This window comes from Podarcis vaucheri, assembly GCF_965113315.1.
Source record: "Podarcis vaucheri genome assembly, chromosome: 3".
NCBI classification, from domain to species: Eukaryota; Metazoa; Chordata; class Lepidosauria; order Squamata; family Lacertidae; genus Podarcis; species Podarcis vaucheri.
This window is the reverse complement of record NC_138761.1, coordinates 72,160,179-72,175,686: the sequence shown is the minus strand read 5'-3', so window position 1 is coordinate 72,175,686 and position 15,508 is coordinate 72,160,179.

Genomic DNA, 15,508 nt, shown 5'->3' with positions numbered 1-15,508 from the left:
CTCCCATCAGCCCCAGCAAACATGACCAATAGCCAGTGATGATGGGAGTTGTAGTTGAGAAACATCCAGAGGGCCAAAGGGTGCTCCTCACAACTGCTCTAGAGTAATCTGTAGCTTGGCATCCAAAGGTTCCCTACGCTTGCTCTAGTGCATGTGGCCATCCTCTTTCCCAACTCTGCAAGTTTCTTCTCTCTACCATGCTTCCACTATCACTTCCATGCTCTATTACTTTCTTCAACTTCTTTATCTGCAATTTAATTGGTTACTGGTGGTAGGGAGTCTTCATCCTTGGTGTGTATCTGTCACCATGACTTAAGTCACAAATCTACTCAGCCTAAGAAATGTTGTGAGGACCATCGATAGCATGCGATACATTTTGCACATTTCACTTACTTCTGCAGAGAAACAACGGAAATGTTTTTGTTTTTTAGAGGTTCAGTAATACCATCTCTGAATGAGCATCAGATAAGAGAAATTACTTAAAGGTGAGCCGTACGGCTGCCCAGCTCTGCCTCTGCAGAGCTGCATATCAGTAAGCTAAGCATGTTGCAGGAGCCTTATTTATCATGTCATACCGCAAGGTAGCAGCTAAAAAGCAAAGCCTTGATGAATCGGCAATAGAGTCCTTCATCAATGTGATGCTCCTGGTGCTTCATTTGTGTGCAAAACCACAGGCTGCTACTCAGGGCTGCAATTTATACTATATAATTTTACTGATCTCTCCCTCTCTCGATGGTTCAATATTTGGAATCAACTTAATTCTCTCAGCACATATTTTGCTTTCAGATATTCCAGCTACACTTCAATTGAATGTGTGCCAAAGGCTGAAGCAAAAGCCCTAAGTTTTCTCCCATGGTGTGAGTGGGGCTGTGCTTGTGTGTGCACTGTGAGAATCTGCAAGGAAGTGCTTCTTCGCACAGCACATTATTAAATTATGAAACTCGCTTCCATAGCAGGCAGTGACGGCCACCAACCTAGATGGCATTAAAAGAGGACTAGACAAATTCATGGATGAGAAGGCCATCAAGAGCTTTTAGCCATGATGGCTATGCTTTGCCACCAAACCTGGAGGCAGCAACACTTCTGAATACCAGTTGATGGAAACCACAGGAGTGTGTCTTTGTGCTCAGGTCCTGTTGGCCACTGCGAGAACAGCATGCTGGACTTGATGGGCTATTGGCCTGATCCAGCAGCTCTTCTTACGTTCTTACAAGGACAACCCCTTCATACAGCTGTGTGCATGGAAGCTTCCGAGTAATTTGGAACTGCGACCGCACAGGTTTCCATATTGCATGGAAGCCTTTGTGTGTAAAACTATACATCGGAAGGCTTTGCCCCTGTACATGCTCACACTGTAGCTATGGACACTACTGTAGACAGCTGCCATTCTGTGCAACCCAACTCACATGCTGGGAGTGTTCCTGAGTAAATAATCTCAATAAGACCATTGTATACCAGAAAAGAAAAGCTCAGCTGCAAAACGCAACCCAGATATTGAATTCTTGTGATTTCCTAATACTATGCTGGCAGAGAGAGACGTCACACTTAATTCCCAGATCTGTTTAGGATGTGGTCCATTCAGGGTCATGTACACTAGCTGCAAAATGTATCCAGGTATTTTATTAGGACAATCCTTGAAGTGCCAAATAAACAGATCAACAACCAACACTCCTGTGTTTCAAAATATTTCCTTTTGTTGCTGTGTGTTGTCTTCTTTGCTTGAATAATCTGATGTTCTTTGCAGGCCTCTTCTACATTACACCTTCTCAATGGTACTATAGGCTGGATTGTGTAAATCAGTCCATGCAGTTTGTTGGTGGTCCTGCTTCACAGCAAATGGTTGACAGAGATGGTACTTTTTCTTCATTCAAGTCCTATCCTAAGATGATGGTGCTGTTCCAATGTTTTCAATAGGAATAAGCCAGTGTTTTGTGAGCAACCCCCACACTTTTGCTTCAGGGTGAGATATTTAATTAATAGGATATATTCCTATATAAATACCAGGCTGCAATTCCAACTACTCTGACATAGTAATTGGTTGGTATATTACCTTGCATGTGAGCCCTACCTGTAGAGCTGTGTGCAAATAGCCTCACAAAATTCTCCACTCTTATTGCAGACAGAGAAATCACGGAGCGAAGGGAGGGAGCAGAATTTCAGCAATTTTCTCAGTGGGAGGAGAAATTCTCTAATACTTTTTTTTTTGGTGGCTCGGATCACCATAAGCAGTGGCAAGAGCATCTTTCTTTTTAAAAGGATTTATTTTGTTGTGCTTCTTTTTATTACTGCCACTGCACAGGGTTACAACAACAAGGGAGTCGGCAGCTGTGCCACTCTTTTGCCTTTGGTGCAATGCTCCAGTCCCTTGTGCCATCCTAGGATGCTGTGTGGAAAAGGGGGAAATGGCAGCCATCACAAACATGGTGGATAATTTTAGAAAGAGGCCTTCTTTTTCTAAGGAGGTGGGAAAATAGAGAAGTCTCCTAAACTTTTGTCAGAAAAGGTTGTCTTCAGAGAATTTTTTTGCTCTGCTCTGTCTACACAGCTATAAATAATCAAACCATGATCCTGTTTATGATGTTGGTTTTGTAACATCTTCCTAGGCTGACTTCTTTTTATGTATTATATCATCTGTCTTCAGTTTGCTGCAGGCAATTTGATTTGATGGGAGTTCAAAAAGCTGCAACAGCAGTGTTGTCGAGACCCAAACCCTTTGCAGAGTATATATATATTGAAAAATAAATGACACTTCCTCCTGGTGATAGTGTATGTGTGAAGTGAAATCTGTTATTTGCATAGGAGAAAGATCACACTTAAAAACAACAACAACAGAGTTCCAAGGGAGCTACTGTGGAAACACTGCTGCTCTGATCAACAAAGGCAAAAGGGTAATGAAACACACCCATGGGATTGGGTCCTACTTGCAGCAAAAGATGATTCATGTCCACCCCCACCCCCAATCATTTAATGTGCACATTTATTGAGTCAGCAGAATCTATTTAGAACTCTTCTGGCAGGAACAAATCCCTCCAGTTTTGGGAGATGGGTACATGATACAGACAGTCCATAATGAAAGTTTTGACAAGCACCAAACAGGGACAATGGGCTGAGGACAGCATCCTTTCACTGATCATTCCTCTCAAGGCTGACAGCATCAAATGGTGGGCATAATCTCTCATCATTCTGCATTTGATGACTCATCGCTGAATAAGTAAGCTATCTGCATGAAAAACATTTGTTGGAAGTGATACGTAACTATGATGTTTGGAATGTAGTACTGTAGGAATCTTAAGTCTCTTCCATGTCCCTTCCATGGCTCTTCTTCATATTTATAACTGTATTTTCCTTTGTCTCCTGCTCCTTTCACTCGTGGGAACTCCAGCTTAACAATGCTTTTAACCCTTCTCCACAAATCAGCCCCTTTTCCATAGTCCACACTAAACTCCATGTGGTATTTAAGAACATATTTCAAAAACCTTCCAAAATTAAGAGCCCCCACAACCCCAAACATCTCACGGCCCATTGCCAGACTTGAAAAGTCCAAACATCCCTGCATAGGGGGGGGTCTATCCAACCCCCATTTCCAAACCAAACCAAACTTTATCTTTCCAAATATGGCTTTTTCCAAGTTCATTTGTCAAATCCAAAAGCTCATGTTCCTTCTGGGCCACAGCTCCCTCCGTCTCTGGCGTACAAGATTCAGCAGCATCCTCTTCCCTCATCTGTTCCGTCAGGGCACACTCCTGATTTAATTCCTGGGTGGGCTCCATATAATTTCACACTGCCTGTTCAAAATTTCTGATCGCATCAGTCATCAAATCCGTCTTCTCATGTAGCTGTTCCAGTAGGGCATTTGTTTTAGAGAAAGCACACAACAGAGCTTCTAAATACATTGTCCTGCAAGGTCAGAAGTCTATTCCCACGATTGTAATCTGTAACAGCTGCAAGCTCCCCGGAGATGGTTACAGTTTCACAGTCTCCCTCTAGGGGGAAAACTTCTATTTGTTCTTTCTTTTAAAAACAAGTCTAACAACAGAGTTTCCTTTTTCAGATATTTTGTCAATATTTGTTTCTTTAAAAAGTGAAGGGAAACAATGGAATCAGTGTTTCTCTTCTTATAGCTATCTGTCAAAAACGTTTGTCTCTGGTCAATGAGCTTCAAAAAAAGAATGTCAGTCCTGACACCCCACTCCAGGATCAGGACGGTGGAAAGTTACTTTACTTTAGACTCACTTCTGCAGGTTTAAACAGTCCGAAAAAATCCCCCCTTCCCCTGCTTCCAAAGGGGGTTAATCAATTTTAAATGATGAAAGTTAATCTTTTACAAGCGATTTTCTGGGCTCTAGTTTGCCATGTCTTTGCTTTATTCTATCTACAAAGAAACGGAAGGCTGACTTCCTGTTTAGACCTTCCCGTTTCAGTGCCAAATTGAGGTAAACTTTTAAGTCCAATTTTCCTTTCTGCTCACAAGTCCTTATTTAAAGTCCAATTGTCCGAGTTTAAGTACTCACGGCTGATTATTTTAGAAGCCAAATTGTCCCAGGAAAAAGGCAGCGCTCTCCAGCAACGGCTGTGCGGCTTCGCTCCACGGAAGAAGCAGTTGACTCTCAGCACCGCGCCACTTCCCCCTCTTCACTCCGGAGCCCGTTAGTGGGTTCTTTTGCAGGTTGGGGGGGGCGCTAAAGGTGCCCGCCGAGTCCCATGGTCACAGGCTTCATCTGCCTGTGATTTTTGAAAGGGTCCCCGCTTCGCCATAGCGGAAAAGATCCGTTTCGCGTGGAGCTAGTCCCTCCAGATCAGAGGGAGTCCGCCATTGCCAATGGCGCCACCCTGGAAGTCAAAACTTGACAATGAAACTAAGAGGAAGAGACGACAATGAATTTAAGGAAGAATGGAAGATGTTTATTGCATATATACGAAATATTGTACTCAAGTCAATACATTAGCAGGGTTTTAAAATTACTTGTAATTTTGTTATGAATGGATTACAGGTAATACAAATGGGTTTAAACTTAGCAATGGACATGCGGCACATTGATAAATAATGGAACCAAGTAAGGGACTAGAGGGAAGTCAATCTGTTTTGTTTTGTTTTTGTATTTAGTTTTGTTATTTTTGGAAAATTAATAAAATATTATTAAATATATTGCTGTACACCACCCTGATATTTTATGGCAGGGTGGAAAAAGTAAGTTAGTAAGTAAATAGTAATTTCAAGGAAGTCCTTTGAAGCCATTCTCTTAACATGGATGCCTGTTCAAATTTAACAGATTCCTAATCCTCCCTCCCTTTATGTTGCCATGAGACTGTTACATTATTTTGTAATGTGACATCAATGATGGATGATGCTTTAAATATTGTACAGCACCATGGAAAAAACTATAATGAGGTGTGACATTTTTACTATCATTCCAAAGGCTTATGTTCACTTTGTATTGATAATTTTTAAAAAATGTGTTGGGTTGTATGTGTGTGTGTTTGGTTTTTTTTAGAAAAAAGAAAGAAAGAAAGGCAGGTTTACATTATATAAAAGTAAAGTGGTCTCCATTGGAGTATTAGGAAGCCTGTAATTTTATGTTCACGTCTTCTGCCTAAAACATTTATGGTGTCATAAGAACTACTTAATGAATGTACTGCCTTGTAATACTCCACGGGGTATACTTTATTCTCTATTACAGCTTTTGTGTCTGCAGATATTTCTAAAAGATCAGTGCTAAGAAAGCAGAACTGTTACTGATCATGCATGTTTATTAGGAGGTGTCGGTCATGGAGAATGCCAGTGCCTTCAAAGCCTCAAAACTATGTAGATCTTTTTTCACAGGTAATTACGCACAGATAAGAACTGATGGCTGCGGGGATTTTCTACATTTTGCATATTACACTTGATAATAATCTATTGGTATGCTCTGAGGCAGTGTTTCACCTGATTCTGTAATCTGTCTTTATGTGTTAGGCCACTCAGTGTTATGTCCTTGCATTTCCCTTAATCCTGTGTTGGACAAATCCATGTTGATTGCTTCTTTTCATACTGTGAGCACAGAATTTGTACATGATTTGTATAAATAATGGCTATGATTAATGATTATTTAAGGAGAGTTGAACAGGACACAGGACTGAACTTCTCAATGATGTGCCTGTTGCATTCATTTTCCAAATTTTCTCCACCATTTGAGGTGGTTGTTAGGGATGTGCAAAGCCCTTCTGCACCAGTCTGGCCCCGATCTGTGCCCCCCCTCCCGGATTAGGCTGATCTGTCCCTTGCTGCTCTGGGAACCTGCTTTTCTCCTCCATTCCCCTTTCTTCTGGAAAGTAACAAGTTATACTGCATTTAAGTATAGTGAACAAGACACCATATTAAATGCAGTGAATCTATAGTAAAATGCAGGCTGTAAGCAGGAAGGCAGCAGAGGATGATTATGGTGTAGATAAGGGGAGAGTGAGAGTGAGCGCAGACTTTGAAGTTAGGGGGAGATTAGAGTAAGGTTACCAGATTTTTTTTCAGTGAATCCAGGGACACTTACCAACTTCCTACTAAATAGATGGATTTTGTCAGGGGACTGATTTGTAAATCCGGGGACTGTCCCTGGGAAATGGGAACGTCTGGTAACCATAGATTAGAGGCTTCAGTGGAGAGCTGTCTGCTGTTGGTGGATTGTTTATGGTGCAGCTGCCCCATGCCACAATGAACAAACAAATTAGGATAGAATTGGTCAGAAATTTATCATATTCTTTGGATGGATGGTAAGAACATCCATTTTACCTGCTGCAATTTATCAAATATGCCTGCACAGAATACTTGAAAATGTCAAATGTGTCAGTGTAATCTTTACAATCACTTCTTGAGATTCAAGATGTTGACACAGGAACACAGAGATAGTAATTTGATCTCTTCAGTTTTTGAAGCATCACACCAGGAAAATAACCTCTTCTGTGTGCTTATATTCTTTGACAAAGGACCATTCATGAATGATCTCATATATATATATGTTCTTTATGTTTAAGATTTGACATATTCATAACTTTCTTCACATGATGCTTTTCTTTCTTAATGAAAAAAGTTGTTCTTTGTAATAATGGGCTGTTTGTTGAAAGCCCACTTTCTTTTCTTACATATAGAATTCTGTTTTGAAAGTTAAAATTACCGGTGATTTTCAATCTTACTTAGAGTAGACTCACTGAAATCAATGGACTTACATTATTTAAGTGTATTGATTCCAGTGAGCCTATTCTGAGAAAGATGAATGTTGACGGTTACCCACAGACAACAAAGAGGATGAACATACATTACATTACAACTAATTAAGGGGAAAATTAATCTCACTTATTATAGTCCATAGCGCAGGGATCACCAGCTTCTTTGTAACTTTGTGTGCCTATAGAACCTAATGTAAACCTGAAGTGAAGTGCAATGCGGAGTTGACAGGAGTGTCAGCCTATGGCACAGAGGCAGACAAGCTTGAACACCCAGCATTTTCCAAGCAAACACCAGTAACAGAGCTAGCAAAGAGCACAGAACAGACAATAATAAGGTGATTCATTACTTCAACTTCTCTTCGTCAAACCACCATGACTGAAGAGTCCAGGTAAAATCATTAGAATCTAGACATGTCAGTCACAAAAAAACACCCCTCTCCTTTCACCCTCTCCCCACCCTGACATTTTCCCTATATTGCAGGCTTGGGGAGAAATGTTTCAATTTTTGCAGATATGCTGTCCACAGCATTTTGTTTGTTTGTTTTTTTAAAATCAAAATTTCTGAAGAATGCTAGAGAGATCCAGCTTTGGCTCATACAGGCCTTGAATCTGCCAAAAACGGAAACAAAAAAACCAAACAAACACCCAATTTGTCAATTTTGGACTAACTTCCAATGAAATAATGGGATTAATTGCTAGCTAACATCATCTTCGTCAACTTTAACCTAAAAAATAAACAGGACAACATTATAGTGGGAAAGTACAGCAAGAAAGAAGAAAAGAGAGAGAGAGGAATTCTAGTCAACTGCTTTTAAAATGGAGGTGTTAAACTATTATCTCAATGTGGATGTGGAAAATGGCAATTTGTTTACCTTTGGGGTTACAAAGAAGACATCTGTTTTTCATAAGATTGGTAATTATGTAATTATAACTTATTAGCACCCACATGCACAGGGTGTTTTGTTCTATTCAGTGAACTGACTAATACAATATTTACTGACAAGTACAATGTTTATTGCCATGAACTTCACTATGTAAATTGCCATGTCAAACAATATTTTGAGTGCTTGACTCCGAAAAAGAGAGATAGTTTGGAAAAATAAAATAAAAGTAGGCTGGAGTTTGTTCTGTGGGCAGATGCAGATGACCATTTATCCCATGCTAAATGCTTGGAAACTCACTTGGAGAAACATGTAAAGACATGGGAAGCCAGTCATCGTAGTGACCAGCTATGAGAAGATTTACACTGTTTTGTACAAACAATTGGAAAGGTTGGGTAATGATGACAAGGGGATGAGGCAGAATTTGCCAGCAGGGCAGCAGTGGGGCTGAGGATTCAGCCTTCTGGCAATGGCAACACTGCCACTTATTGGGATGTGGCAGAGGCAGGGCAGTGGCATGGTCAAGGTGGGGCTAATGTACCAGCAGAGCCAATCAAATATTCCTGCTGGTGCCTGTGCCACCCCAACCTCACCACCCCTCTGCTCCCATACTGTCATCCCTCCTGCCAACATCACTTCCTACTACAGATACCTGCAAGTAAGAGGTGCATATTAACTTGATGACTTTTTACATGAAAGAATCATGAAGGGAGGATATCTGACTTCTGGGACTAAAAATGGCAAACAACGTCATTGTTTATTGTTACAGGCTTCTTATTGGTTACAAGACTAGCCAAGAAAATTCGCCTTAAATCCGAAGAACAAGACTGGAGTCAGAGGAAAGGATTAGTCTATCTATGGAAATTGGTTCCACATCTCTTTCTTTCATTTTCAGTGTGAGGAACTGAATCAACAAGAATTTGTCCAATCATCATTTCATTTTTATTTTTATTTTTTTAAAATTTTTATTAGGTTTTCACATTTTATACAAACAACAACAAAACACAAAAACAAACACAAAAAACAACAAACATGTATACTTTCCAAAAAAACTTATTTTCTAACCCTGGTCCTTGACTTCCCCCCACCCCCTCCCTTGCATCCCTATTCCCAAATTTATATCAGCAAATTGGCATTCTCTTATCCATCTTAATATTAGTCCATTCATAAAGAAAAAACAAAAAAAGCAAAAATAAATTTTTCTAAGTTGGACCCCGATTCCCTTCCATCGATTTCCCATTTTGTCTTGAATAATAATCTTATTATCTAAACCCCCTGGTCTTGAGTGTTGTTATAATTAGTTCCTTCCCTCCCTCCCATCCCCGATTTGCGTCCCTTCCCAAAATCATGTCTAAAATAACAGTTCTTAGCCCGGGTTCCTCACGTCCGAGGCTCTCAAGTCTCTTTCAGTCCCTCTCCGCCGGTCTTGTTGGTAATCCTTTATGCCGGTCATCAAATCTCGAAAGAGTTCTTTTGCAATCAATCCATAGTCTCTTCCCATATTTAAGAACAGCTGCTGGATGATTTCCACAAGGCATAGATCTTGAAAGTAATCAAGGTCAGAATCTATGTGGAGGCCCCAATTATATTTCTTTATTCCAAAGTCCTGAATTTCATAAACTCCCAGGGCCTCCACTTTCCTCTTCTGCGTCTTTCGTAGACCTGTAGTAAATTTAATCCAATAGTCTCCTTGCTTGTATTCCCCAGGTGTCAGCTTCTGGTTAGTGTTTTCCCACTTCACTTTTTCTCTTTCTTGTTTTGTCTTCTCCTCTTCTTTAGTTATCATTTCAAATTCAGCTGTGGATTGTTTCTCACTCAGGTCCTCATTACATTCAGCAGAACTACATGTTTCAGAAGTCAAGGTCATCAATTGTTTGCTCATAGCCGTAGTCTGCTCTTGTAAGATTCCCACCAAATGGAACATCCTTTCGATTTCCCCCAGTATCTTTCCATCCACAGCCATTGTAATTCCACAGAATTCCCCCTAGAGGGAATCTGGTTACTTAGTGTTCTTTTCTCCAACAATCCTGTATCTTGTTATTGTTTCTTTATTTCCAACAATTTTAGTTCAAATGTAACTCCTTTTAATCCAGAGGAATCTTAAGTTGCAATTTTTCACTATTGACAGTCCGTTTGACAGCTTTGACAGCTGTCAAACTCTGTACCTCTTACACCAGCTCCAACACAGGACGCTCCCGGGCCCGGGAGGGGGGGTTGTTTAGGGCAAAACAAACGACTTCCAACACTCCACTCTCCTGCTCAAAGTCACTTTTCCAAATCTTGGAAGTTACTTTTTTTTTAAAACTCACCCTTTACAGGGTAGGCACTCCAGCTTAGTTCTTATATCGTTGCTCTGGATCGTCTGCAAGGTGGGGGTGCGGACTTCCTTTTAGCACACCTCCCGATCGTCTCTAATTCAAAGGGTAAAATTCTTAAAGTCCAATTCTAATTTACTCACGGGTTCTTCTTTTCAGTCCAAATTTCAAGGAAGGAAGTCAGCGCTCTCCAGTCATGGCTTGCGGCTTCACTCAGCGGCGGTAGTGATCGACTCTCAGCACCGCGCCGTCCCCCGTATCCCCTCCGCAGCCTTTAAAAAGGCTCTTCGCGAATCAGGGGGGGCGCTTGAGGTGCCCACCGAGTCTTCAGTCCGCAGGCTTCCGCACCTGCGGTTTTTAAGGGTCCCCGTGTCGCCGGCACGGCAAAGACCCATCCACCGTTGAGCCGATTCCCTCCGGAGCTCGGAGGGAATCCGCCATTTCCAGATCGCGCCAACCCCGGAAGTCCCCATCATTTCATTTTTAGCAACGAAAGCACACACCTCCTGACTGTCATATTTGTCAGTTCTCATTATGCAGTGCAGAGGACACAGGTCAGAGGCTTGTGGCAGGTGCCTCAAACCACCACTGATCAACTAATGGGAACAACTAATGGAATTGGAGGCATGACCTGTATGTTATTTTTCAGGCTGCCAGCTCCTAGCAAAACAATGACTTTTGCAAACCTGTTTCAATATGCAACATCCCACTTGTGGATTGTTCAATATATTCATTGTATTTGCTGAATACAGCAGAGTAAATGGGCTGTCAGAGCCCCCCTGCACCATTTTGGAACCTATCATGAAGGCTGCAGCTGATCCTGAAGGTTAACTGAAGTTCCCATATTTAGTTCACTGTAGTACATAGACTGATGGATTTACAGTAGGTGTGTGTGTTTGTGAGTGTGTACATCAATAGCTTTCTATCTCTACATCTTATTGAACATTAGGCAATATCAGTATGCCAAGATCACTCTCACTGAACTAGAGTACTGAATATTTTGGGATGTCTGATTTCTATTTAATATAGAAATTAATTGTCACCACTGCTCTGTTCAATGCCTGATTTTAGTAGAAAAGAAGAATAGTATCATTTCATGGCCCTATTTTGAAATATCTTGATTTTAATGAGGCTTACTCTGATATATGAGGGTATGAGAATTTAACCTTAAGCTTTGAATCTGAATCACATTTGGACCAGGGAGAAGGGTTAGTCTATCCATGAAAGTTAAATATAACCTAATTATGATTCAGGGTGATTGATATGTTATATGTGAATGGGTGTAATAAAACCAAGATGGCTGCTTATTCTAGGGGAAAGCAGGTTTGGGAGGGGGATTTAAACCACATAAGCAGTAGGTAAAAAAGTATGCTTAGCGCTTTTTGCACCCATTGCTTTTCTCCCTATCAACTTCCCATCCCAGTGTGAAGGTGTCTGCTTACCTTCACAAACATGTACCTGGAACCTGTCCCCTCTGAATGAGTTATAATTCCTAAATTCTCAGCTTTCATTTTTGTTAAGAGTTGAGCATGAGATACGAGGCAAAATGTAGAAACTATCATTTTGTGCATGAAAAACTCCCCCTCCTCCAAAAATTCACATGTACATTCATGAACAAGGGTTAAGCAGACACACCCCACACTGCTTTTCTGATTCAAATAATGTTCTCTTGGGGCTGCTTTTCTGTAAAAGAAACAACTGTTGAGGTTTTGTAACATGTATCCACATGTCATGTATAACCCTGACCCAGTGGCGTAGCGTGGGGGGTGCCAGGGGTGCCGGCTGCACCGGGCGCAACATTTGGGGGGGCGCATTTGGCCAGCCCTCCTCAAGGAAGCAGGAACCCCACTGTCCTCGGACCTCCTCCGAAGGCTGGCGGTGGGGCGGAGAGACCTTCTCCCCGCGCCAGCTTCGGAAGGATGCTCCGAAGCCTGGCGGTGGGGCGGAGAGACCTTCTCCCCGCACCAGCCTTCGGAAGGCTGCTCCGAAGCCTGGCGGTGGGGCGGAGAGACCTTCTCCCCGCGCCAGCCTTCGGATGGCTGTCCTGAAGACTTGTGGTGGGAGCAGTGGCGTAGCGTGGGGAGTGCAGGGGGGCCTGCTGCACCTGGCGCAGCATCTGGGGGGGCGCGGAAGAGACTCGAGTGCTAAAATCCACGGGTTAGGGGGCGCAAATTACTTGCCTTGCCCCGGGTTAGGGGGCGCAAATTACTTGCCTTGCCTCGGGTGCTGAGAACCCACGCTACGCCACTGCCCTGACCACATTCAGTCATTTGGAAATGGTGTTGATATTTGAACACACACACCCCTTCCCGGAACTACTAATAGCATCATGTTTAAAATGCAAAACAATTTAAAGCACCAGGTATCAGCAGGTTAATTTAGTGTAGGAAGTTAAGCACAAATTGAAAAACAGTCTTACATGATAGGGAAATCTCAACCCATCTGTGCTCTTCTTTGAAGATGTAGCACTCTTAGGAACTATGAACTCTAGCTAGGTAGAGTGGTTTTTTTTTATTAAGAAAATAATTGAAGCCCTAAGAATCCCAAAGACAGAGTCAATAATCTGAATTGTTCCATAAAAGAAATCCCTTTTGATTATGCTTACTAATCATTCCCCCACTTAGAAACACTTGCTATGCAAATTATGAATTAGGTGTATATGGGCACATAGGGAATAACAGTACTGAAACTTTTAATTATTAAAATAAAATAAAGAGAATATTATACAGTAGTTGTGCTTACTCCTTATATCAGCAAAATAAAGTGAAAATGATAGAAAGTTTTCTCAAGTATTGGGTTCACTCCATGATGAGTTAAATGCTTCAGCTGGCCATCTGAGTGCAAGCCAAACTCAGTGTGCTGGATCCTGACTCGCATTTCTGCCAATGTTAAGGACTCCTTCCATTCACAGAAAGGACTACAATCCAGTGGACAATGTCATCACTGGAAGGAGGAAGGGAAAGGTGGTTTTCACATATTTCCCTGGCAGCCCCTCATAACACCGCTCATGGTATTCAAGAGAGTCCTTCAGCCTTCCAGAACAGATTCAGGGTTGAAGAAGAAAAGTGATTCTACTGCAATCCATAAGCACAACCAGCAGAAGCATCCCTTAAGAGGAATTCCATTTACAGGAATTCTGGATCCAAGCCCATTATAGTGTGTGTTAGGCCTGGGCACAACTGATCTGGCCACCCAATCCAGACCTCTGGATTGCACCCAACTTGGCCCAGATCCACCTCCAAATCAATTTGACAAAGCAAATTGAAAGCCTGACAGCCATGGATGTCGCCACATGGTCCAACACAGGGCAATCCAGGGCTGTCTTGACCCAACTTAGCTCAAGCCCAGATCCTCCTGAATAGGCTTGCTTCTGTTTGGGATTTGGGACCTGGCACAGCCCTAGCTTGTGTGATCCACTAACAACAGCCCTGCCAAAAAGAAAGAAATAAATCCCCAGGAAGTTAATGTCCTCTAGAATATGCAAAGTAATGTATCCCTTTGGGATCACAGATGGCCGTTTATGAAATGCCAATTTTCCACATTGTTCAGGTAACCACATCGTTACCGAGCAAGCTTTCATGAGCTACTGGGTGGTGACACGAATTTAACCACATCCTCTGGATTTGCCATTGGGTGTAGTTGAGTGCTTAAATTATTTTTTGGCAACTGAATTTGGATTCTGAATATTGGCATATTACCAAGCTGTTCTATCAACTGTCCAAGAATAAAGAGTAACAATTATCTAAAGAAGTACCATAAGTATCACATAGTCAGCTATTTGACTGCACACATAGCTAGTTAAAAGAGGAAACCAGAGGAATTTTGCTTTAATAGACTGAGGGCAATCTATTGCTGTGTTGAAGTTTCTTTGAAAATCTATTATGCAGATCCAACAGTATATGATATTTGTAAATGGGCTAATATTAGCATGACCATGATTTATTTTAGATAAAACCATATATTTCTCCAAGGCACTCTCTTCAAAGCATCATTATTACTTTATTAAATACTACTTTTGCCTACTTGGGCTTAACAAACAAATCTAATGGCATGAAAAAAATTAATTTCAGAGCTAAATGGTAATTTGTCAGGCACTGTTAATTCACGTAATTCAAAGTTAATTATGTTTGCTGTATTAGGGAGTGCTGTAATTTTGGTCTGTTCAGCTGCAGCTTTTCTAAAATTGTACAGTTTGATTTGGCAAGTCAGATATTGAAAGCTTATGGAAAACATATATAAAATTGGGATGCACACTTTTTATAAAGGTGCATTTAAATGCTAAATAATAATATTTTCCCATGCCCACATATATGCATTTAAGAACAGCCAAGTCAAAATTTCAGAACTTTCCAAGATACCAAATGTGCAAATCTGTGGTTTGCTAAATGTACATCTCAATGCTGAAAGAAAGATCTGTAAATGGGTGTTGTATCTGATTATTTTTTGGATAGATCTAAGACTGAAGAATGTTCCGGCTGCTGGACTGTTTTGATGGTCACCAATTAGCCACCACATGGAACTTAATAAATCTTCTGTTTTCATTGCTTGCCATAAACTGCAAAAACAAGTAATGTGAGCTGAGCTTGGTTAGGTGGCCAAAAAGTCAAGCAGTAATAGACACTCAGACAAACTTTGATTAGAACTTTGTTTCAGGATTATACTATACCGAGCATAACCCTCTTCCTTCAATATTTTCACAGAATCGTTGGAAGGGAAGCCCAAAAGTCATCTAGACCAATGCCTCTGCAAAGCAGGAATCTCAGCTAAAGCATCACTGAAAGATGGCCATCGAACCTCTGCTGAAAAACCTCCAATGAAGGAGAATCCCCGACCTCTTGAGGGAGTCTGTTCCACTCCCAAACAGCTCTCACCACCAGAAAGTTCTTCCTGGTGTTTAGTCAGAATCTCTTTCCTTGAAACTTGAATATGTTGGTTTAGGTTCTAGCCTTCAGAGCAGGAGAAAACAAGCTTGCTCCATCTTCCATGTGACAGCCCTTGAGATATTTGAAGATGACTGCCATCAGTCTCCTCTTTACCAGGCTAAACATACCCAGCTCCTTCAACCGTTCCTCATTTTAAACCCTTCCCCAGCAATTATTTTACTCACAATTGCTTCAC